General features: G+C 41.3%; 1 protein-coding gene across 3 annotated transcripts in view; it reads left to right on the top strand.

Annotated features, from left to right (window-relative positions):
• Positions 1-24234, top strand: part of ELAVL2 (ELAV like RNA binding protein 2) — a 286534-nt gene extending 262300 nt beyond the window's left edge. For 2 of the 3 annotated variants that reach the window (XR_007122204.1, XR_007122201.1), the window contains exon 10: positions 23590-24234. The gene's annotated coding sequence lies outside the window, so the exon portion shown is untranslated. The remainder of the gene's footprint in view (positions 1-23589) is intronic. The other variant, XR_007122206.1, reaches the window with a different exon arrangement.
• Positions 24235-24916: the final 682 nt, after the last annotated feature.

Genomic DNA, 24916 nt, shown 5'->3' with positions numbered 1-24916 from the left:
ATTGTAGATAGATGTATCTCAGATCTGATAAAAGAATCTCTTGTGCTCATTTTATAAAATAGTAAAAGGTGTTCATTTTGCTGCTGTTACTACCACCGTTGTTGCTGCCAATACCACCACTAATATCAAGTAACATCTCCGGGGAATTTCTAAGCCAAGCTGTAAGGAAAAAAAGGCTACCACTATCTATTTCTCATAAACTTTTAGCAGATTTCCAAGTCCAAAGGGAATCGGGGACCTGGACAAATTGCATGAAATGATTATATGCAGTGATAGAACCCAGAAGTTTCTATCACCATCAGTAAGCTGTGTGTTGGGTCGTGTAACTCTGATGTCCACATCCCCTTAGACTTCTCTTGCCACCTCCAGGAGGTTCCACCACAGGCTGACAAATCATTAGGACAGTGTCCCTTAGCGAACAAGAACTTGTACATGAAGAAATGGAGATGATGCACATCATTGGTGTGTTAATAGGCCATTGTGGTTTCCTGTCAGTGTGTTTCTCAGAAGGTAAGCAACAATTTACATCAGTCAGTCTCAGTCTCTTGAGCTGAGACTATGGCAAGAAAGAGTATTGTAGAGGTGTGACCTTAGTGCTCCTTGGGCAGGGGAGTCCATCAGATGTTGGGACCCTGGGCACAAGTCCAAGGAGTTGCTCCTAAAGGTGAATTGGGAATGTTTAAGGTTATTTAAATATTATATTGAAAGAAAGGTGTGTTTATGCTGTGTTTTTCTGAGGACTGGAAAGAGCTAGTGGCTTCCCTTGGGTGTCCTTCCTTACCCAACTCCCTTTCTTTTACTATTTCTTCATTTCTTTTTGGAGATAATATGGCAAATTGTGTGTGTGTGTGTGTGTGTGTGTGTGTTCTCAATAGCACTGGAAAGAAAAGATAGCCCTCCTTAAAATAGAATTACTGGGAACGTATCTCCTTAAAAGAAGCTGAGATAACAGATTTCATTAAAACTGTGCTTTAATGGAATTGAAGGGAACTCTATCATTAAGATGTGTTTGCAGAAGGTAAGTAGAAAGTGATTTTAATTATTCAATGTTTCTAAATATATCCACCTACTCCTCCCCAACCAAGTAATGCACATCTGTAGTTCCAGGAGAAACTAAATAGTATCATTGAAGGGTGACTGGAGATAGCCAAACTGACCACGATGCAGCAGAACCTCTTCCTAATTTACTAATGCAGAAACAAACAGAATTTTCTATGTATTTAGTGGAATTATAATTGCTTCTCAGCCTTTTGGCTAAGATCAAGTATAGTGGAATTATATTTTGAAATATAACTATGCTTCATACTCCTGCTGAATTTGCCTTGTTTCCTTTCAGGCCGTAGTGAAGTTTTTTTGTTTTGGTTTTTAAAGATTTTATATATTTATTTGACACAGAGAGGTCACAAATAGGCAAATAGACAGGCAGAGAGAGAGGGGGAAGCAGGCCCCCCACGGAGCAAGGAGCCCGATGCAGGGCTCGATCCTAGGACCCTGAAATCATGACCTGAGCCAAAGGCAGAGGCTTAATCCACTGAGCCACCCAGACGCCCCTCAAGTAGTAGTGAAGTTCTTGTGTTCCATCTTGTAGGGTTGGTTTGCTATAAAATGCAGAACGATAGAAGAGCAGTGTTCCAGTTTGGGGTTTTGTATTTGAATTTTCAATCTTGAGTCACAGGTATACCACCAAACAGTCTTGGGGACTTTGCATTTTGGGTATCCTGCTTTCCAGGAAATCAAGCCCAGGAGGTAGGAGATCTTACAGAGAAACCAGGGCCAGCATGGTTTGGGGCAATAGGTTAGAAGAGCTGTAGGAGGTGCCTTGGTGGTTCTGGGCAGGCTCAGAGTGTTCCTGCTCCATCACAGTATGGATGGAGTGCAGGGCAGCAGAACGTTTGCCTTAGTGGCCTGCAGTGGGTGCAGGTGGGGGGTCCAAGAGCTTGGAGCCGGAGAAGCTTCACTGCTAGAACAAGAAAGATGATGGTAGACATCATGTAGGAATATACATATCTTAGCAGACGTATGGCTGTAGCATCATCTTGGGGATTAGATCTCCTTTTAAAAAAAAAAATGCCCTCAGGGCATCTCAGAGTCTCAGTTGGTTAAGCCTCTGGCTCTTGATTTCAGCTTAGGTCTTGATCTCAGTGTCATGAATTCAAGCCCTGCATTGGGCTCCATGCTGGGTGTGGAGCCTACTTAAAAAAATAAACTAATTAAAAAGAATAAAAATTTAAAAAGATCTTCATCACATGAATGTGTGAGAATTGTAACATTATTTCGGAAATAATGGAAGATGATTAGGTAAGTTAATATGGTAGAACCTTGAGTGCTTAGCATGAGATTTTGACTTGATACATATAGCAAATAGGAATGATTAAAGCTTTTCTGGAAGGGAATGGGCAAGGCAAAAACACTATGTTGGAAGAATGCAGAAAACTGAGGTGGAACAAAGACATTTAGATATTTAAGGGTAAGGTCTGGGTCTTTACTCATTTTTTTTTTTTTTAAAGATTTTATTTATTCATTTGTTCAGAGCACAAGCAAGGGGAGGGAGGGCCAGGGAGGGGGAGAGGGAGAAGCAGGTCCCCTGCAGAGCAGGGAGCCTGACTCAGGGGACTTGATCCCAGTACTCTGGGATCACGACCAAAACCCCTAGTGCTTCCAGATACAAAGTCTGAAACACAGTGCTCAATAAATGTTTGTTGGATGAGAAAAAGAGAATAGCTCTCTTTTCTAATGGAAATCCAAGTGGATTCTGGCAGTTTAGGGTAGATATGAGGAAGGTGTTGGTTTTTCGTTTTTGGCGGGATATCATTACCCCTTGAAATAGAAACTGCAGGACAATGTGCAGCATCTTGAGAGGTCTCTGTGGTTTAGGCTTGTTCTAGCCTCAGTGTCAGAGCTAACTTTGCCCACCTTTCAGCACTTAAACGTGTATCTGACTTAGCTCTGCTGTGTAGGTGAAGAGTGCTGAAAACCCACCACTAGCCATGGAAAGGCAGGGAGGAAACTGAATGCCTGTTGCTAAGGGAAAAGAGCCTGTCTACTTCTGCTGTGTAATTCCAGCAACATGACGCCATGGAAAAGGCACATCTATAAAGACTGTAACAAAAAAAAATCAAGGTTTGGGGGAAGGAAGGAGGGTTAAATATTTGGGGCACAGGATTTTGAGGGCACTCAAATTATCTGTATAACACTGCGGTGGTGCTCTGTGATGATCCCTATTTGTCAAAACCCATAGAACTGTACAGCACAGAGTGAACTCCAGTGTACACTGTAGACTTCATTTAATAATATGTCAATTGGCTCATCAGCTATAACAAATGTATTACATTAATGTAAGATATTAATAATAGGGAAAGCTGGGAGGGAGCAGAGGAGGTATAGGAGAATTCTCTGTACTTTCTGGTCAATTTTTCCATAAACCTAATACTGCTCAAAAAAATGGTCAATTAGTTTTTTAAAACCCTGTACATCATCAAGACCTAGAGAAATGAGGATTCTTTTAATTTGGGGGAGCATTTTTCACTTTACTAAAATGTCAGAACCGGTATACCTCTCTTTCTTTCCTGGTTGGAAAGGACTGGGAGGAATTGGGCAAAGAACCATTATTCTCCTCTATCAGACAAAAATAAAAGTGAATTGTAGCAATCAGTTCCTTTCTGCATACTCCAAACTGAAAGATGCAGGAGGAAAAAAAAGATCCTTCTTTGACTTTTCTCCCTGGCAATTGATGGCTTATGTTCTTGGCAGTTAAAAGCAGCAGACATGTGAGCAGGCATATGGAAATCAAAGGGCAGAATGTGGTTGAGTCCAGTCCTCATTCAACATGTTACAAAAAGCAGGGTCCAGTATTCAAAAGGCAATGGCTGATCCCTTCCCCATAACGTTGACTGTACCTCCTACTCCAGCATTTCCCCGGGGTTTGTCTCAGGTTACCCTCATTTCTGGGCACACGTTGGCTCTCTTGGTGTTACCCTAGCCTGTATTAGGATGCCAAATGGTATTTCCAGTTTGTATTTAATTCTTATCCAGCTATTAAAGCGGACCTAGCCTTCTGTTGAATTTTTTTAACTTTGTTGGAAATTGAGCAGATGGATTTGAATTCCTAATTTTCTTCAAAAATGTGCCAAGCACTTGTTCCTTTGTTCCTTATTTTCCCCTTGACCAATTCCTTGTGGCTTTGCATTTTTCCTCTTTAAAGACGTCCCGCTGATTAGTCTTGTCTCTCTGTGTTTGAGGTATTTCACTGGTAGCTAAGTTCTCTACAATCCACTTCTCTTCTGTCTTGATATGTTAGCCACCTAGTTTCATATACCTAGTGTATATTTCCACTGAAATATTACCACTGAAGCCACTGAAAAATCATACTAAAATGCTAAAATAGAATTCTTGATTCTTGTGATTGCTTAAGAAAAGGAAAGAAAAAAACATTTGTTTACTGTTTTTGCATTGAGTACAGTGAACCAGTTAATTTACAAATTGTTCTTTAAGATAAATAATCTTTGTTTAATCTCCGTGAATGCCCCCCACCCACCCCTTCCTCAAGGCTTATAGTCCCCTTTTGCAGAATAGGGTAGTTGTGACTACAGAAATGGACTTGCCCAAGATCAGATGGCTGGTAAGCAGTCGAGTCAGGAGGCAAATTCAGATTTATTTTACTCTATTGTCTGTCTTTCTTTTCATTAAAAGAGCATTGCCTTTGTAGTCTGAAAGATTAAGATTTGAGTTTTTCTTTTGGGGAGTGGGGACATGCAGGACAGTTACATAAGTGACTTAAAGCCTGGTTTCTTTGTCTGTAAAATGGGAATGGGATGAACTTATTTTCAGTATTCCTCTGAGAATTCAAAGAGATAATGAAAGCAAGTTCCTTGCACCGAGCCAGTGTGCAGTAATTTGCAGAATGTCAATTTTTTTTATATTAAAGCTATTATTTTTTATCGATGGTATCATTCACCTTGGGACAGAAAAGTAAACCGTGCAAAGTTGAGACCTATAAATTATGTGTGACTACACCTGTGCCCTTGACCACACCATAGGAGCCCAATGACTGAAGCCAGCTCTTAACGTGTCGTTCTTTGCTGACGTCTGCAATCCCATTCCGCGGTCCAGAAAGTTATTTGTAGACGTGACTGTTTTGCTCCCTTTTCTTTTTTCTTTTTCTTTTTTTTTTTTTTTAAGATTTTATTTATTTATTTGACAGAGAGAAATCACAAGTAAGCAGAGAGGCAGGCAGAGAGAGAGGAGGAAGCAGGCTCCCTGCTGAGCAGAAAGCCCCATGCAGGGCTCGAACCCAGGACCTGGGATCATGACCTGAGCCGAAGGCAGCGGCCTTAACCCACTGAGCCACCCAGGCGCCCCTGTTTTGCTCCCTTTTCTTAAAGGCTATGTTTTTCTGGTGTGCAGCTACCTATGCAATTGAATGCCAGACCTTCTTCCGTCAGCGCACCTGTCTGAAACCTTCCTTCTAGACTGAGGTGATCTATTTTCCATCCTTGGTGATACTCTTTCTGAATGAAAGGTCGGACGTCCACATCTGTAGCTCCTGCTCTCCTTCGCGGCTGCCTGTGCAAATAACAGCACTCCATTGCTTTTGTTTTGCCATCTTCCTCCTGCCTCTCTTGCTGCCACTCAGATTTTAAAGCCTTACCTTGGCCGGGTGCTTAACTGGTCTTTGACACAGGTTTTAGAACTTGACGTGCAGACCCCAGATTATCAAAATGGAACACAGAGAAATAATAACAACACAAGCAACCATTGACCTTGCACTGTATAACAAAATGGTATATGTGTTATTTTAAATTAAATGTATCTTGAAAGTTTTTTGTTGCTCTAGTGTAGGGTTGCATTTCTTTCTGTTTTAAAACATCCATTTCAATGTTGGAAATTCTGCCTTGTTTCCAGGAAACGGAATCCGAGTTGGTGTAGAACAATTTACTAATACTAATATGGGTAGGGGGAGTGGGCTGATCGTTTTCTATATCTTGGTTCTTTGTTGCTGTCAATATACATGGAACCCATATCTGAATGTCTGCTCTGCATGAAACTTACATGGCATCAGGCACAAGTTAGTCAAACAGAAAAGGTCCAGGAGTGCAGGTGGGTGTGGAGTTTAGGGGGTGAAGAAGTTAAAATACAAGGATGCTGTACTTCAGCTCAGTGGGAAGCCATCTTCAAGTTCTAATGCAACCAGGAAGCTTTAGTTCCCACCAAAGAGCTAGCAAGTGATGATCTCCCTGCTAGCAACCCCTGTGGCACAAACAACACAGGGTAGCTGAGTAGAGAATGCCTAGACAGGGGGACGAGACAGAATGGCATTTTTCAAATGGGTTTGATGGAAAGCAAGGTCTCCTTAGTGATATAAATGACTTGTGTTGTTGATTTAAAATGGGAACTTTTGTTCCTTGCAAAAAGAGACAGAGAAATATTTTTGCAATTAGCAATCTGAGCTCTGATACAAAGAAACAACATCCTAGTAGGTTCTCTGGTGGGATGAGAACAGATTGGGAGTGCAAAAAACCAATAGCCATATGAACTAGACCAGGCAGATGCTATTTTTAGATACATTGGCCTAAAGGTTCAATCTCCTTTTACTAAGGAGCAGTTGGAAGTTGGTACCAGAATCTTACTACATGGAAACTGAATTTTGCTGTATATTAGCTGTGTATAAGCTAATTATCATGCACAGGAAATAAAAGCCCCAAGTGGAAGTACTGCTCTGACTTTTGGGCTAGCTGCCCATTTGGACCAGGTGGTTCTGCCTGACCATGGCAGTCAAGGGCTCATAGAAGGCAATACCAGATGCCTGGAAAGGTTTGTGGCATGGGACTCCTCAGAGTGAACTTCTGTTTTCTATACTATGTGTCACAATAGCGTTGTAAAGAATATGAAAGACAGAATCTCTTCCTTGGAAGAGTTTATAATCTGGGGGAAGGAAGGACACATTAGAAAATAACAAATACACAAAATTATTTATATTTTATTATCAAAATACTACATGTACATGGTATAAAGCAGGACAAACATGATGATAACAGAATAGACTACAATTTTAAAACAGAGTTCCCTGACCTGCGGGTCCTCCTTCCAGTCTTATTACTACCCAGAGCCAACTTCTTTTAACTGCTTTTATTTTTAGTTCTTCTGGATAGTTATGATCTCACCACTTAAAAAAAAAATGTGTTCACTACTTTATTAAAAACATTATATTATTTATTGCTCCCTATGGCAGTAAGATTTAGCATACCTCCCCACTTCTTCTTATCTGAATTTAGAATTGTACTGTTGTGTTTATTTTTTTTACTGATGACTTTTATAATTAATTAAATCTGTATTTTTCTGTTCCATCAACTTTTTGTTCCTATTCCATCAGCTTTTGATGGAATCCCCTTTCTTTCATCATCTCTCCTTCAAGCCTCCTCCATCCCTTGCTCAACTCCATTGTCAGAGCCTAAATTTTACAGTGAAAGGCTGATGATTTTACTTTCTGTTCCGTGAGGACGTATAAGTTTCCCTTGCTTCATCTGCAAATTATTTAAATAGCAGTATAAACTTATTTACAGTGAAATGTAGTATTCACACCTGAGAAATCAGTAAAGGTAAAATAGTATGGAAGGACAATCCATGGAAGCATTAGGCATTAGGCATGAGTCTTGGAAAATGCAAAAGACTCACATGAGCAGGGAGATCAGAGGGGTAGAAGGGGCCAAAAAGCAGGATGTGTAAAATGAGTCTGGGGTGGTCAGGTGATAGACAAGTGACAAGGCTGTATGGAGAAAATTATTTCTTGGAGCAAAATGGTAGATAAAGTTGGAAAGGTAGTTTTGAACCAGATGGTTGGCTATGAGCCTCAGGCTGTCTGCTTCCCAAAAGTTGTAGCCTACAACTTTCCCTGCCTCCACTTCCTGCTCGCTCTCTCTCTGCAACCTCTTTCATCTGGTGTAAGCCACACAGCTCTATTAAAATTGCTCTCAAAGACCACCAGAACCTTATCTAATAAGTTTAGTCCGAACCCCACAGCCTCTTTTATGCTGTGGAACTGTTACAGTTGGCCATCAGCTGCTTCTTGGTACTTCCCGTTCGCTTTATCCTGTGGCATTGAATTCTTCATATTCTTCTATTCCTCTGACAGTTACTCCGTTACCTCTTTCAACACGTTTTCTTTAGGGGCTGTTGGGTTTCTGCATTTGACTCTTGTCTGTTTCTCTCTGTGGCTGTTCTATCTACTTCTTTCTACCCCATGATTTGACTCCTGTGTCTCCAGCTTTGACTTTCTTCCCGTGTTCCAGATCTACCTCACATCTTAGTCTGAATAATCAATCAAAACTTTTTACACTCAGCATGTACAAGACTAACCTTGTTTCCTTCCACACTAGTTTTTCTTCCTGTTGTCTTTTTCCTCCATAGTTTTGCCGTTATCCTTTATATCAGCTGCCTTCAACCCCTTAGGATAGCTCTTGAATTCAACCCCCCACCTAGCCTTCAGGCTCAGTCACAGGGTTCTGTTGATTTTCTGCATATGTCATTTCTCCCTACCTTACGTTCCCAGTGTTGCACTCCTGCCAGAACTCCTTTTTTGCCCTACCTGTGTTGAGGTAAATGTTTTCCTAAATATTTACTAATGTCTCCCCATTTCAACCAGCCCTTCTTAATAATGCCAGACTTGGACAAGTTGGATCATTTTATCCCTTGCTCAGAATCGTCATTGGTAGAATAAAGACCTATGCTTTTACCTGGCTTGGTCATTCCAGTTCATCTAGTCAGGCTTTCTAGCACTAACTTCCATGATTTGTTCTCATTACAATCTGTAATGACTCAGGCAGGCAGGCAGGCAGGCAGATTTCTGATTTCCCCCAACCTGCCTTTTTTGCTCCTCTGCCTGATTTCTGATTTGAACTCTTGATGTCTTTCACACAAAACTCATTTCAGTTGCTACTTAAGTCACAGAAAGTCTTTCCTGTGTATGACCACTTACCTTCCTGTCTTTCCTTCCATTGGGGTAAAATGATTTCTTTTTCCTCCATTTTACCTTATATGACCAAAATCTTAGAATAAGATAGTGGCTTAATTGTATATCACCAACCCCCTTCTTGTATAGGTGGTAGTTTTTTATTTAACATAATTAGAGAGTGGTATTTTTTTTTTAAAGATTTTATTTATTTATTTGACAGAGAGAGATCACAAGTAGACGGAGAGGCAGGCAGAGAGAGAGAGAGAGAGGGAAGCAGGCACCCTGCTGAGCAGAGAGCCCGATGTGGGACTCGATCCCAGGACCCTGAGATCATGACCTGAGCCGAAGGCAGCGGCTTAATCCACTGAGCCACCCAGGTGTCCCTAGAGAGTGGTATTTTAATGAGAAAGGTATGCCTTTCGAGGTCAGAAAACTAGTCAAAGCATGATTCCTATTAACCATTTTATCTTTAGCAATTCACTGAATCTTTTCAGCTTCTGTAAAATGGGAATAAATTTGTATCTCCAGTTCTGTGAGAACTATGTTCTGTGAGTTGATATCTTTGGAAACTGCAAGGTTCTATGTTTCTCTTCCTTTTCTCAAAGTGTTTATAGTTCTTTCCCTGAAACACTGTCCACCAGCCTGCTTTATTACTGTAAGATGGATGTGACCCACTAATTCTGTTTGACAGAAAAGATTATGAAGAAAGAATGATTTATATTTATCTAAACAGCCACCCTCCTGAAAGGATTCATATTCCTAACGAATAGGAGTATTAGTCAAGCACACTAAAGTACTTAGAACCACTGAGGCAAGCCCAGAAATCCCCAGCTGCCTCAATGTTCCTTTCAAACCCAGCAGTCTCCTGGCCTATTTAGCCAGGGAGGTGGGACAGGTCTTTTCAGGGTCTCTAGGTGATAGGGTCTAGGGAAGGCCTCCAGGCTAGAAGTCCCCCCCCCACCACCACCAGAGGGCGCTCTATGCAGTGTCAGTGAGCCATAGACATGGCACGACGTGGCAGAGACTTTGGACCCCTAGGTTTCAATATCTGCTTAATTTTTTACGTTAGCCAAGCTACCCAGCATTTCAGGACATGAAAAATGGATAATATCTACTTTGCATAATTGTTAAGATTAAATGAGGTCATGTAAGTGGGAGCACCTAGCTCTAGTACTGGCATAGTTTTGAGTCTCTATGAGGTACCTCTTTCCCTTCCTTCTTCCCATCTTCCCATCTCTGTGCTCAAACATTGAGTCTTGGTCTGGGTCAGCAGAGGCTTCCTATAAGGTGACTCTTGATCTGAGTGGGACAGTATCCTTTGACCCATCTCTGGGTCCCCCAAACCTCCTAAGGTTGTCACTCTAAATATAGCTTGTGGATGAACAAGGAAATGCAACCAGTCAGCAGCTCCTAGTGGCTTCACAAAAGCAGTTATTGGCAGGGAGCCCACAGTTAGAGAACGTGGAGACAAGAATAGTACTCAAGGCTAGTTTGGGGCTCTTTCTGCCAGTTTCTGCTGCCACTGCACATGTGGGCACGATCGGGGATTAACTCTTCCCTTCTTTCTGCCACACAGCCATGGCCTTTATTAAGTAGGAGCTGAATTTCAGTTGCTTCTAGAAAAATTATTTTCTTATACTTAATAAAGTGGCATGTTTAACTTATCTTGTGTACCATACCTTTGTTTACCATTCCTGAATTACAAATATTGATTTCAGGCTTTTCAAGTTGATTACCAGGCTGACCTTGTGTGTCCACTCGAATGGGTTTTGTATAAATCACCACCAAACTGAAACTTAGGCCTCTTGAAAAAAGCACAGACTCTATTTGGCAGACACTTGCTCAGTTTTTCTTCTAGTTACTTTTAGGCATGATTACTGCCTTGCCATGTTTTCCCTGACCACTTAGCTTTATTATAGCTGATTGCTTAGACCTAAGATAGCAGATTTCATTTGGTCTGTTTTAGTGGCTAATTCATTAGTCTGCACTTTACAGAGCAGGGGAGGTATCCTTTCCCTTACCCTGATGGCTAGTGGCAGTTGATATAGGTCATTGGCTTTCTATATTCCTGTCCGTTCTGTGCATCCCAAAACAATATATGCTTTCTGGAGGGCAACAAGAATAGAGCCACAGTGTTTGGAAAAAGAAATCTCTCCGTGAATCTTATGGAAAAGCATGCATCAGAAGCACATACACAAAAGATCGAGTGTTCTTTTCTTCATTAAGGAGAGTTTGGTTCCAGATATTAGCTGGTTCCTCTTAAGTGAGCTTGAGGAACATGGAACTACACTGAGATCGAGATAGCTTGGAATCAAGCTTTTAGTTGAACAGGCAACTTCCATGTATCAGGAGCAAAGACAAGAAGAGGGTTTCATAAATGTTAATTATAATTAAGAACTTCGATTTAATGAGCATTTACTGTGTACCAAATGACTTATATACGTAATTCTACTTGACCCTCAAAAAAACCCTGTGAGGCAGGCATCATAAACCCTATTTCACAGATGAGAAAACTGAAGTTTAGACTAAGTTACTTGGCCAACGTTATTATGACCAAGGTCATAAATTCAAGGCTCCATTGAAGTTATTGTAGAAGTCATTTTACTAGTTTAAAAATATAAGAGTGTATTTTACTTAATTACCACTTCTTAGTCAATCACATTGATTTTAGCACTTACCACTCCGCCTTGGTCCCTGACCAGGTTCAGTACTGGACTTAATCTCCAGAAAGGCTTTTCTTACCCTTAAGGCTGGTCTGCCAGCATATCCCCTCCACCATATACACCACGTCCCCCTGTACTTGAGCCTTTCCCACGTTGTGTTGAAATTGCCTGTGTGTGACAGCCCCTTTAGATTGTGACCACCTATAGGTGGGGTGGGAACTGCATCCTATTCATCTCTCTGTCCTAACACTGGGCACAAGGCCTAGGTTATAATAGCTATCCAGTAAATGTTTGTTTTAATACACAAAGAGCCAGCCAGCTAAGTCTTACGGTGAATGAATTCCACGTTATTTAAGTACCAAGGGGACCAATAGTAATTTAGTACAGAGTATTAGGAGATAGAAATTTCTCCTTGAATTTTGTGTAATTATATGGCCCTACAGATGTCAGTACAGAACAGAAAATGTCATTGAGTTTTTGGTGTTTTGTTTTGTTTTTAAGATTATTTATTTATTTGTGACAGAGAGAACACGAGCAGAGGGAGTGGGAGAGGGAGAAGCAGACTCCCCACTGAGCAGGGAAGTAGACTCCATCCCAGGATCCTGGGATCATGACCTGAGCTGAAGGCAGACGCTTAACTGACTGATCCCCCCAGGTACCCCTATTGACTTTTCTTTTTTCAATGGATTTTTATGGCAATATATGAATGTGAAGTTCACATGTGTCATACCTTATCTGACTGACACCTTCTCTATGGTAATGTTGCTCTATAGCACCAATCACGAAGCATTCTTTGTATGCTAGGAGACACGAGGACATATAGGGAATTACTGGTCCTTCTCAAGACGTGTACTAGGATGCTGTCTTTGCCTGTTCTGGCTGCACTGACAGAGGACCATAGACCAGATGGCTTAAAAACAGCAGAAAGTTATTGCTCACAGTTCTGGAGGCTGGAAGTCTAAGATCAAGGTGCCAGCGTGGTTGATTTCCAGTGAGGGCCCACTTCTGGGTTGCAGGCTGCCAACTTTTTCATATATCCTCACATGGCACAGGAGGCAGGGGAGTTATCTGGGCCTCCTTTATAGGGGCACTACATGAAGGCTTTATCCCTTATGACCTAATCATCTCCCAGAGTACCATCACCTTGGGGGTTAGGATTTCAATACATGAGGTTTGGAGGGACACAAACATTCAGACTGTAGCAGTATTTTTCAAAGCACTATCTAAAATGACTAAAATCACTCGTGTTTGTCTGAAGGGGACAAAAATGTCTTTTATGGGTTTACACAACTGTTCTTGGAATTAGGGGATTAAATATCAACATAAACCTTGCCAGATTCAGCTCTCTGTGGGTTTATTCTTGTCAGGTGCAAAACTGTGTGGAAGACATTGTTGGGCTGGGAATTGGACCCTTTTCGTGGTACTCTACCCCACACCCTTGGGAAGGTTTCAGTTTAACCGTTTATCATTTCAATGTCTGCATCCTGTCTGTCACCTTGGTTTTAGAAGTAGATATGGAGGCTTCATGAAATGGAATATCAAGAAATCATTTATGAAAGTGAAGTATGATTTTATTCTCAATATCATTTTGCCAGGTGCCTACTACTGTGCTGTGGGAACAGAAACAGACACTAATCCATTCTTGATGTATATCTATCTGCAGAGGATTGGATTTAAAATGTTCCATTGTCAGCAAGGGATCCAGGGTTTGAAGTATGGATCCTGTGAGGGCAACGTGTTTAGGATCAAGATCAACTACCTTGCTAAGAGGCCACAGGAGGAACGTCTCAACTTTCTTAATGGTCTCGAAGTAGAATCTACCACAGTCTATGTGTAGACAAGCACCATGTAAAATAGAGAACCTTCAGTGTTCATTGTCCTTTTTTTGCTGTTTTTACAGAGGTAGAATGGTTAGAGAGGAAGACCCTGTCCTATGGATGGGTCTGTCCAACTCCTACATGTCTACCTTCTGGCTCCATAGCTGGAGCTAGAGACATCTGTCCTTAAGGCTTTTTGGGAAAGTCTCCTACTATTCCATGCGTTTATACTCTTGACTCTCTTAGATTGTGAGTTCCATAAGGGTGACAGCCCATTCTTGATTGCTTCTATAATTTCCCTACCTATTATAATATATGAAGATAGGGAGGTGCTCAGTAAATGTGGTGACCAAATGAACAAGATATTTCGAAGCACGTTATGAGTAGAGATGCAGTGTCAATATGACCTCTGTTCTGTAGTGAGGAACAGACAAGAAATTTTAGCTGTTTCTCCAAATGCTCTGATTTATAGTTGTTGTTTTGCCCTGTCTTGCCCTCCATTCCCTTCTCTTCCTAAAATTTCCCTTCCCTCCACTCCCCTTTCCTCCCCTTTCCTTTCCCTTGTCTTTGCTTGCCTTCCCTTGCTTTCCCTTCTTTCTGTCTTTTCCTTTTTCAGAAAAGACATTTAAGTTGATTGGGGAAGATTTCTTAAGGAGATGATGTAGAATTAGCAAGCTGCAGTAAAAAGACGCGGCTACCACGTGGTTTGCCTCTCAACCTTTTGGGTCTGTTTTGTTATTTGTAAAATGTGGATATGACATCTCTCTTTCCGAGTTGGTAGCAAGAATTAAAGATTTGGAAAGTGCCTGCAGTTATTAGTAATTGGCATCAAAGGAACTCAACAAATGGTATAAATTACATTGTTGCTGAAAAACTTGGAATGGAAATTTACAACCCATTTTCGCTGCTAAACTGGATACTATGTTAGTCATTCTACCAAAAACTCTTAGAAAATGGAGTACCACAAAAAGGCTTTAGTTCCCATCCCAAGAATATCTTCCATACACTTTTACAGCTAACAGGAACAGACCCACACAGAGCACTCTGTATTTTTTGGCATGCAAGTAACTCAGTCTATAATGATCTAATGAACATTGTTCATTAAGTGTTTAAGAGAGAGAGAGAGAGAGAGAGAGAGTATGTGTGTGTGTGTGTGTGTGTGTGTGTGTGTTTGATAAACCTATTTCTTTTTTGTAAATAAGTGTTTGCAAGGTGAAGTATTTAAACCCCCAATATTGAGTGTCTGTGGGTGGATCTGTGGTGAATGATGAATGTGAAAGTTACTGTGAAGTATCAACAGGATCCTTAGCCTGCAGTTAGAAACCAACAATTGATAGAGAACAAAGGCCTTACCTGTTTGACATGCTTTAGCCAAGGAAGGGTAAATATGACAATGAAAGCACTGAGCTCAGTTATTCAGAAGGAAAACAAATTTCTCAAGCCTCATTTTCTTGATTACCATTTTTCAGATGATGTGACTTTGACACAGGATATTTCTACTTGGTGCACATCCTAAAATATCTTGCACTAATATAGCCTTTCATTCCAATTTTTTAAAGATTTGATTCATCAGAAGGAAGTTTGTTGTAAGACAAGGACATGGAATTCAGTCACAGGCAGACCTGAGTTTGAAATGTAGCTACACTGTTAACTGACAGTGGGATTTTGTGGTATATGAAAAAGTATTTGGGTTTTGTCCACTATCTCTTCCAACCCAAGGCTCCTAAAACCTTTGGAATTTACTGTCTTTTGTATGCTAATGAGGTAACTCCTGGGGGAAGAGTTACGGGATTGTAGGGCTAAAACTTTTACCCACAACTTTGACTTACTGGGTGGGGGCAGGGGCTAGAAGTTGGGTTCAGTTATCAATGGCCAGTGATATAATCAGCCGTGCACACATAATGAAACCTCCATAAAAATCCCTGAATGATGGGGTTCAGGGAGCTTCTGGGTTGAAAAGCACATTGATGAACTGGAAAGACTGCACACGGGGAGCAGGCATGGAAGCTCTGCCCACCCTGCCCGGCTCCCCACACTGTGTCCCAGGTATCCCTTCCACTTGTCCACTGGGATGTCCTTGAGTGCTATCTTTTTTTTTTTTTTTTAGGATTTTATTTACTTTTTTTGTCAGAGAGAGAGCATAAGCCTGGGGAATAGCAGGCCAAGGGAGAAGCAGACTCCCTGCTGAGCCCACTGTGGGACTTGATCTCAGACCCTGGGATGGTGACCTGACAAATGATCAGACACTTAACCCACTGAGCTACCCAGGCGCCCCTTGAGTGGTATTCTTTAACTAGAGTGTTTTGCTGAGTTCTAGGAGTTGTGCTAGGGAATTATCAAACTCAATGAATAAGTAAGGGGGACTCTTGAATTTGCAGTTGGCCTGGCAGAAATATGGGCAGCCTGAATCTCCCATTTGTTGCTGACTTTTAAAGTGGGGGCAGTCTTGTGGGACTGAACCCTTAAGCTCTGGGGTCTGTGCTAACTTCGAGTAGTTTGCATCAGAACCAAATTAATTGTTGGACACCTAACTGATGCGGGAGAATTAGGGAAGTGATCTGGAAAAAAAGTCACATGGCTTTGCTAAGAAGAAAAAAAGTCCGTGGATCTTAAGGAGGTTTTCTTTACAATGAACTGTTTTGTAATCTGTCTAAAAAATGGAGGGAGGGATAAAACCTCAAAGGGTGATTAGGAGATAAATCTAAATGACATACAGTTTAATTCCCCTCCCTCATTTTTCTACTTAATTTTTAAAGGTATGCCAGCCATCTATGCAGTACTGTTCAGAATGGGATGAAGAACGTGGCAAATAAGTAAACTAATGATGCCTCTAAATTACCTAGTAAAGATATGGAAAGGAAAATACCAGGAGCTCTGCATGAAATGAAAAAATGTTGAGTTATCTTTTGAAGTATATTAATAGTTTAGTAACAAAGTCATCCAAATATTAAGTACCTTCATAACCTGAAGGAAGAGCTCTCATCGTATTATCCCAGTCTTGTTAAACCTTGTTTTCCCTTTTCTAATGACTTAAATGAAATTGTGGAGGGCTTGCCTGGCAAATACATTGAGAAAGAGAATTCGTGTGGCTTGATCAGTGAGGATTACAAATAATTTTTCTTAGGCTTAGAGCTGTGGATAAGAATCAAATAGGTGGGGGGGTGCCTGGGTGGCTCTGTGAGTTAAGCCTCTGCCTTCGGCTCAGGTTATGATCCCAGGGTCCTGGGATCAAGCCCCACATTGGCCTCTCTGTTCAGTGGGGAGCCTGCTTCCTCCTCTCTCTCTGCTGCCTCTCTTACTTGTGATCTCTGTCAAATAAATAAATAAAATCTTAAAAAAAAAAAAAAAAGAACCAAATAAGTGAATTTTCCCAGCAGAAATTTTAATGCATGTGTTGACACCACTGTTGGTTGTAGACTACTACTCCGGGGTGACCAGAGCCCATCCCTACTACTGTCTCATTGCAAGGACTATACACTAGGACAGGTTGCCCAGAATGGGGCAGCTCCATTCTCTACCAGAGAAGCAGTGGAGGAGGGGCAGGGGTGTGGAAGCTAGGCCAGGTTAGGAGGAGTTTCAGGGGCTGTCCTGTTTGACTGAGAGAACAGGTGTTGTAACTTTGTTGATTTATTTGAAGTTCTGTCATGTGCAAGGAGAGACAAGCTAATTCTGGTCACCCTAGAAAATAGATTTAGAACCAGTGTGTTTATAATATTGAGAGGTAAAATAGAGTTCCAATTAGGAAGGGCTTAAGTAGAGGAATTCAAAAGTTGAGTAGGCCACCTTATAGAGTATAGAAAGGTCCTCCTTACTAAAAATTTCAGGCACTGGCTGCACAATACAGTGAAAAGGAGGTTTAAACAGATATACCTCCAATTCCCACTCAATAAATCCTCTACATTATTTTTAAATATCAAAACCAAACAAATACAATCATAATTCTGGTAACTTGGACAGATCACATTTTTATCCTGTTTTAAGTCCCCTTCCAAAGAGAGGAGATGCTGAAATGTTATGGGGTTGAGTTTACCCCTCAAGACATGTGCATTCTTAGGTTTCTTGATTGACCTCTCCATTGAACTACCCACTACTTCTGATTCACCAAATCACAGTCCTCAAAAGTGCCCGTCAGTGAGTGATCATACCTAAAGAACTGTACAATGAAAAGTGTGTTTTCTTGGGTATCTTACACTGTTTTCAGCGTATACTTCTCTTATCATTTAGACTTTAAGAAGATTGAGGTGGGGGTTAGTATTTGTGGAGACAGACACTGCTAGATACCTGTCTATTAATACCTCCCGACTTCCTTGCTCTCAGAATCCAGATTGTATGCTCAGCTCCAGGAAAGAGAATCACTTTCCCAAGCTCCCTTGCAAGTAGGGGTGGTCAGGTGATACTGCTAATGACGTTTAACTGAAAGTCAGCCAGGGCTTTTTCTTTTTTCTTTTCTTTTTTCCTTCCTTTCTTTAACAGACAGAGATCACAAGTAGGCAGAGAGGCAGGCAGAGGGAGAGAGGGAAGCAGGCTCTCCGCTGAGCAGAGAGCCGGATGCGGGGCTTGATCCCAGGACCCTAGGATCATGACCTGAGCCGAAGGCAGAGGCTTTAACCCACTGAGCCACCCAGGCACCCCCAGCCAGGGCCTTTTCAAGGCCCATTCATGCCTTGAACATGGATTCAAGACTGGGGCAAATACAGCTGCCTTGAGACTATAAAGAGAAGGCTGAGAGAATTTTAGAGACATCGACCCTGTCATTGTTGAGCCACTGAACAAGCCTCAACAACTACCTTGCCCTGGACTTCTTGAGATTGATCGATTGATCCATCTATCTATATCTGCATTTGTGTTTTCTGCTACTTAGAATTGAAACTACTCCTAATTGGCCATTTGCCCATGTCTATTACTCACCAGTCAATAAGTAATACTAGAGCTTTTATTGTGTACCATCCAAAATGCTAGTCACTGGATACAAAGGTGAATGAGACATGGGGATCCTTCCTTCAAAGAGACCTCAGCCTTAGTCCTGAAGTCCAAAAGAACCTTAGGCAACAGCCAAGTAGGGAAAGTCAGATGCTCTGTTTCTTCTTTTCATTTCTTTTCCTGGAGTCTAGAAGTGTGAGATGTATCCACTGGAGTTATGGCAAGACAGCCGCGTCAGGAAGAGTGGCCTAGGATGACCTGACACCTGACCTTGGCCCTCCACATGCTTCTCTGAGGCAGTGGTGCTAACATTGTGATGGCTTCTGTATTTGGTGATTTAGCCATTGAGAGAGAAGAGGTGTGAGAAGTGTTTACATTGCTGCAGTGGGAATATTAAATAGCATTAATTTTCTGAGTACTTTATTTAGCTTTATTTGTTTAAAAGGTATATCACCACTGTAAACTGTGAATAGGATATTTAGAGATTTCTGTTTAAAAACCATATGAATGCTCTCTGTAAGATGTGTTTTTGAAGTGACAGTTTATTCCCAAATACCTTTATGATCCTATATTGGTATTTTCAGGGGAGATGATACATGTATTCTTTGCAAAAACTATATATATATACACACACACACACATACATACACACACAAACACACACACATACTATATGCTTAAATAACCTCTGTAAAATAAAAATAAAAATTCTGAGAGAATTCCAAAAAAGGAAATGCACCTAGCCATCATCTAATACCACTGAATATTGGGATTCAGTATGATCTTCTTCCTACTTTCCTGACTTTATTCTAGTTTTATTTTAATTAGGAGGTATTATTTTTATTTCCAAAAAGAATGAGTATAGGGAATTATGTACTGAGCCATGACAAATGAACTGACAGAAACGGCACAACCATTTTTAATGTGTTCATATAAATAGATCTATATAATTATCATTAAGCATCATAAGCAGATACTGCTAAAAAGAACAGTTCTATTTACTCAAATTGAAGTTGGATTTTATTACAGTATACAGCATAATAAGTTAGATCACATTCTAAAGCGAAGGAGATAATGACAATACTAAAGCCATTATTTTTCTCATCTCTACATGATGTTGTCTCAGGATTAATACCTGCTTATTAAGTACATGGTGTTACATAAGAGTGCAGATACCTTGGAATGTTGAAAGGGAGAAGATACTATATTTTCACTTATCCTTTTCATGTAATAGACGATTGTAGAATCTTCTGTATAGAGGCTTTTCCCTGAATGAGGGTATTTGAATCTTGAATCCATAAAGCCACCATTGAGAAGATCATGTGGTCATATACTTTAGAATTTGAAGTGATGCGGAAATAGAGACTTAGAGATAAAGGTATCTTACTCAGTTATTTTTTTAACAGTCATTCTCTTCTTACTTGAGGTACAAAGATGATTAGCGATGGTTCCTGCATACCTGGCATTTAGTGCTTGGGAGTGGCTCCACTGGAGAAGAAGCAGGCCAGCTTGGTTCATGGGAAAACAAGGGAGGAAGCGGGGGCCTTGTTAAGGCTGAAAGTATCAGGCAGGTGGGGTCATGGGTGAACTTCACTTGAGTAGATTTGTCAGAAGGTTGGCGACAGAAATCAGCTCGTGGAGGAGAGGCAAGGTGAGAGGAAAGCAAGTGTTGGATTGGGTAATTTTCTCCTTCAAGGATGAATAGGGGTGCTGGGACCAGAAATTCAAGTTTACTGCCTATTCGATTTTTACTCATTCTATTAGAGCATGCTGAGAGTTCAGCGAGGGCAGAATTCCATTGATCTCAAAACTTTAGTAATATCCTGCTTCTTATTCCTCAGCAGGGTGGCATGTTGGACCTTTGTAACCCCTTGTTAGAGCACACTGACCCTGTAACCTGACCTGGACCAGGCCTCCAGTGCAGCGGGCTCCTGTTCTGTGGCATGGAAGGGCTCAGTGGACGAAGGGACTCTGGTTTTATGTACATAATGTGTTTATGGGCATAGTCATCTTCTTATAACCCCAACTAGAATTTTATTTTCTTTAAAAACCAGAGTCGTCTTTGCTGCCTTACCAGTGCAGGACCCACTTGCTAGTGGCATGGCAGTGCCCCACTCTCTCTCTGGTGTACTTTGGAGAGTTTCGCTAATTAGCCACTGACCAGGCAAGGCTAGTTACTTCCATGAAAGCTCTGCTGCTCCATTTCTGTCAAATTGTCCATCTCTCTAAAGTCCAGATTCCCTGATTACTTCACAGTTTCTTTACTCTTGTCCCTCCCAATATTAGCACTCCTTTGGATCCTTTCCATTGTGCACACAGAAACATTCTTTTGCTTTGTTAACAGTTACCTGACACATTCAACTGTTTATCAAAGTGCTCTTCAGCCAGAATTTAAAACCTTCATCTTCCTTAGGATATTATTTTACCAAATCACTTTTCTTTTTTTTTTTTTTCTTTTTTCTTTTTTTTTTTTTTTAATTTGACAGAGAGATCACAAGCAGGCAGAGAGGCAGGCAGAGAGAGAGGAGGAAGCAGGCTCCCCGAGAGAGCAGAGAGCCTGATGCGGGGCTCGATCCCAGGACTCCGAGATCATGACCTGAGCCGAAGGCAGCGGCTCAACCCACTGAGCCACCCAGGCGCCCCCCAAATCACTTTTCATTAAAGACCGATCTTCCCCTAACCTCTACATTTTTGTATGACTAGGAAAGAGGCTTGCCATTCTCCCAGATTCCCAAAGAATTCCCAGCCCATTAACCATCTTTCCTCATTTATATCTCCTCCTGCTTTGAAGGTCAAGCCTCCGGATTCTGAACCCTCACCCCTTCTCCTTCACCGTGACCCACCAGCTTGCTCTCTCTTCTATGGAAACCTGGAGCCACGAGGACAGAGTTTTCCTCTTTTTTGGCGCTAACTCCCCGAGTGCGTCCCTCACTACCGAATAAACCCAATGCACAAAAGCGTCCATTTCAGTTGGCCTCTTCGGCATTTTTCATTCCCATTTTGAGCAGGACTGTGAAGAGGGAAGCCAATTCTGGGCAAGCAATGTGTGCTTTCAAAAGGAAGCAGTAGGCCGAGTGGCAGCTCCCAGGTCACTTTCTCTCTAAAACAGCTCTGGGGCTCCAGAGAAACAGGAGACTTTTTAAATAACTCCAGCGCTATTCAGGCAGGATCTTAAATTCCTGGACCACAATGAGAAAAAGAAGCTGTTTGTTTCAGGTTGCCCCCAGGGCGCAGGTAGACCTCTCTAGTATGACAGCAGGTTTTAAAGAGCCAGAATATTCCAGTTAATCAGGGAATAGCTTGTTGGCAAGTGAAAAAAAAAAATCTTTCAATAATAATGTTATTAATAAAGAAAAGCCAGAGAGTTCCAGGAGGCTCTGATAATACCAGAGCACAAATAAGTTACAGTTTTTGGTGAAAGGAACTCAAAATAGTTTCCTCCCTGCTTTCCTCTGCTTGTGAGTCTGCCTTTTTTCCTCTGGCAGCTTAGCTTTATCTGTGTTGTGTCAGTTAGATTTGACCTGTGAGGGAAGATCATTGCTTTTCATTTCTGCCAGCTGCACGAGTTTCTTGCTGGGCAGTGCTTTTGCCTCATCCCTTTTAATGGTTGACCAAAGAGATAAGTGCTGGGGGTGAAGGAGGGAACCGTCTTATTCAGAAACCAGAATAATTCCAAGAGTCCATTGAATGAAGAGGCTGGTCTAAGAGTCTGCCTTGGACCTTCCCTATCTTGGCTCTTATTAGGGACTGGGGGGCAGAGGGGGGTTGGGGGAAGAGAGGAGGGTACTAAAGGCTGAGGCTGGGCAGGGCGGACAGGAAGCAAGGAAGAGACAGAATGTTTTTTCTCTTGAATTTGAATTTATCTCACAGGTACATGGCCCAATTGCAGAAAAAAGCAGTTATTTAAAATGTCCTAAGCAGACCATCTTGAACTCTGAGTTCTAATTTTAGCTCTGGTTTAATTCATGAATGCTACAGCCAGAAAGAGACTTAGGGATCCTCACAGAGCTGAGGCTGTCCATTTTATAGATGAACAGATTGAGGCCCCAAGAGAATATATCAACTTGCTCAAGGCAGTGTAGGCATGCTCTTAACTGTACGCTCTCTGCATCATTTTCCCTCCAAAAACAAACTCAAATTTCCTAAGATCCATCCTTCTTAACTGTTAAAATTCTTTTATCTTTACTAAAACCCTTAAAAATTTTATAGACTAATTTTTCTGAGACGTTAGTGTACTGATCTCTCATTTCGCATTACTCTTATTAAATAAGGGGCATGGGTTCCTGGGGACAGTTAATACTCAGAAGGTGTGTATGACTTATTCAAGATAAAAAGGAATTGAGAACAAAAGCTGGAAGTGACTTAGATACCAAATCTATATTTAACAGAAGAAGTGACTTTCCAGAGTGTACCCAGCAGGGAAGAGGCTTTAGATGTGGGGAATCACTATTATTAATCATACTGTCATGTAGGTCATTGAAGGTGATGACCTATTTGACTCCAGAGAACCCTGAGCCAGTTTATTTCCTAATCCCAGTCTTCCTGCTTCCTGGTCAGATTAAGGCTCAAGTGCACCATTCATCTTTCTGCTTTTAAATGATTTCACTGATCTGACTTAATATTTCTATTCGCCACCTTGTAGTACATGAACAAACAAACAGATAAAAGAAAGGCCAGTCTCTCACCCATCTCTGTTGCTCGTGATGTCAGTCCCTTCTTCTCTTCTGTCTTCTGTTATACAGGAAACAGGGTCTCTGACAACCATTTAGTCTTGGCTGCACTTGGCCAAGACTGAGTGCAGGAGACAGAACATGACTTTGTACTTTTGTTGACAAGTCCTTGATGGATTATATTTCTTTAATCTTTCTATTTGACTCCATATCTTAACAGCGGACCTTAAAGGCCAATATTTTGGTGTCTTTGTTTTATGATTCCTCTTAACTTCACCTTGGTCTGAATGGAGAATGTCATGGGATTAAAACCAGTGGGGGGTAAGATAAAAACATCAGTTGTTCGACCTGAAAGAACTCTGGTAGTTTTAGATAGAAAGCAACAAGTAGAAAGTAGGAAAAACTTGCTGTGGAAAAAATAACAACAATCCCAGAAAAGTTATATAATGATTTGATATTTGTGAAATGGTAGCTGTGGGAATGGGCATTCTGCTAGAAGAGAAGGTTATTGGCTAGCAAATAGGAGTGATGGATAATTCTTTATTTTTCACTTTAATTGTCATTTCCTCTAGCATACAAGTCAGGGTACTAATACGCTGGTGGTGGTTTCTGTTGAGAGAATAGCTTGGGTTTTTTCCTACCTCATTCTGGTATGAAAAGGTCACTTCCTCCATTAGAGGTGAGACTATTTAAATGGCATTCTCTTATTTTCAGTAGTATATCTATGATCTTTCCAAATGATTCATGAAAAGTAAAACATTAACGTTATGGGATGTAGATTTTTCTTTCTTTCCTTTTTAAGGAGTTTTAAGGAGCAGTGGCTCCTGATTCTGTAGTGTGACTTTGGGTGGATAATTACTACAGAATACTATAGACCTTTCTTCTCCCCGTAGGGTGATTGATTTTAACCTTTCTCCTCTGCCAAACCTTTGTTCTATGCATGACATTTCAACCCCCACCACTTCCTATGTTCTATTTTGCTAAAGAAAATTGCATTTTCTATTTCTGGATAAAGCATGGTTGTTTGTGTCAGTCAATTTAACACAATACACCAGTTCTTATTTGTGCAGAGGAAGCACTAATAAGATTCTAGCAGGAGATGGGTCCTGAGCCCATGACCAAGCCTCCTGTTGGGCCCGGAAGACAGAAGCCACAATAATCCATTACTGACGCAGCTACTTAATGGTGATATAGCACCTTTTTGCCTCAGAGACCTCCAGGTAGGATGAAGTCCTGTTTCCTGCCCTGTGCACTCCTGCAAATGATCCGTGAACATAAAAGAAAATGGTTGTGTGGTTGTGGAGAGTCTGACCTACCTTCTGATCCCTGCTTTGCCATTTGCCAGCTCTGAGCCGTTAAACGTATTACGTATCCTCTCTGAGCCTCATCGAAAGCTTTCTGTTCCTCATCAAAAATGGGGATACAGAGATCGTTTCTACTTTGCAGGGTTGGTGGGGGAATGAGCACAAAGCTCTTAACACAGTGCTTATTCCCTGGGAGGTACTCAGTGAGTAGCTATTAGAATGCGGTCGCTCCTATAGGGAAGTACATATTGTGTTTTGATGAAGTCAGCTGTTGTTCTTACGAGTTGTCTTTTGGTTAAAAACATTGTTATAGACCTCCCAGCCTTTGGTTCCATAGAATAGATCAGCTGTGGGAAAAGTTTAAAATATTCAATTTCACTGCCATTTATGCCGTAATTCATTTGGCATTTCATGAATTCCTGCCGGATGCCCTGCGCTATTCTAGACACCTAAGTCGAGAAGTAAAAACGAAGAACCAAGAGGCAGCCTGATGGAAAGGAGAGGGCACAGGGCCTGGTGTAGGCAGATGTGGCTCCACGTTCTGGCTCCATAGCTACTATGTGATTTCAGCAGGTGGCTTAACTTCTCTGAGCCT

This window comes from Lutra lutra, chromosome 13 (genome assembly GCF_902655055.1).
Source record: "Lutra lutra chromosome 13, mLutLut1.2, whole genome shotgun sequence".
NCBI lineage: Eukaryota > Metazoa > Chordata > Mammalia > Carnivora > Mustelidae > Lutra > Lutra lutra.
This window is presented reverse-complemented; position numbering and strand designations above follow the sequence as displayed.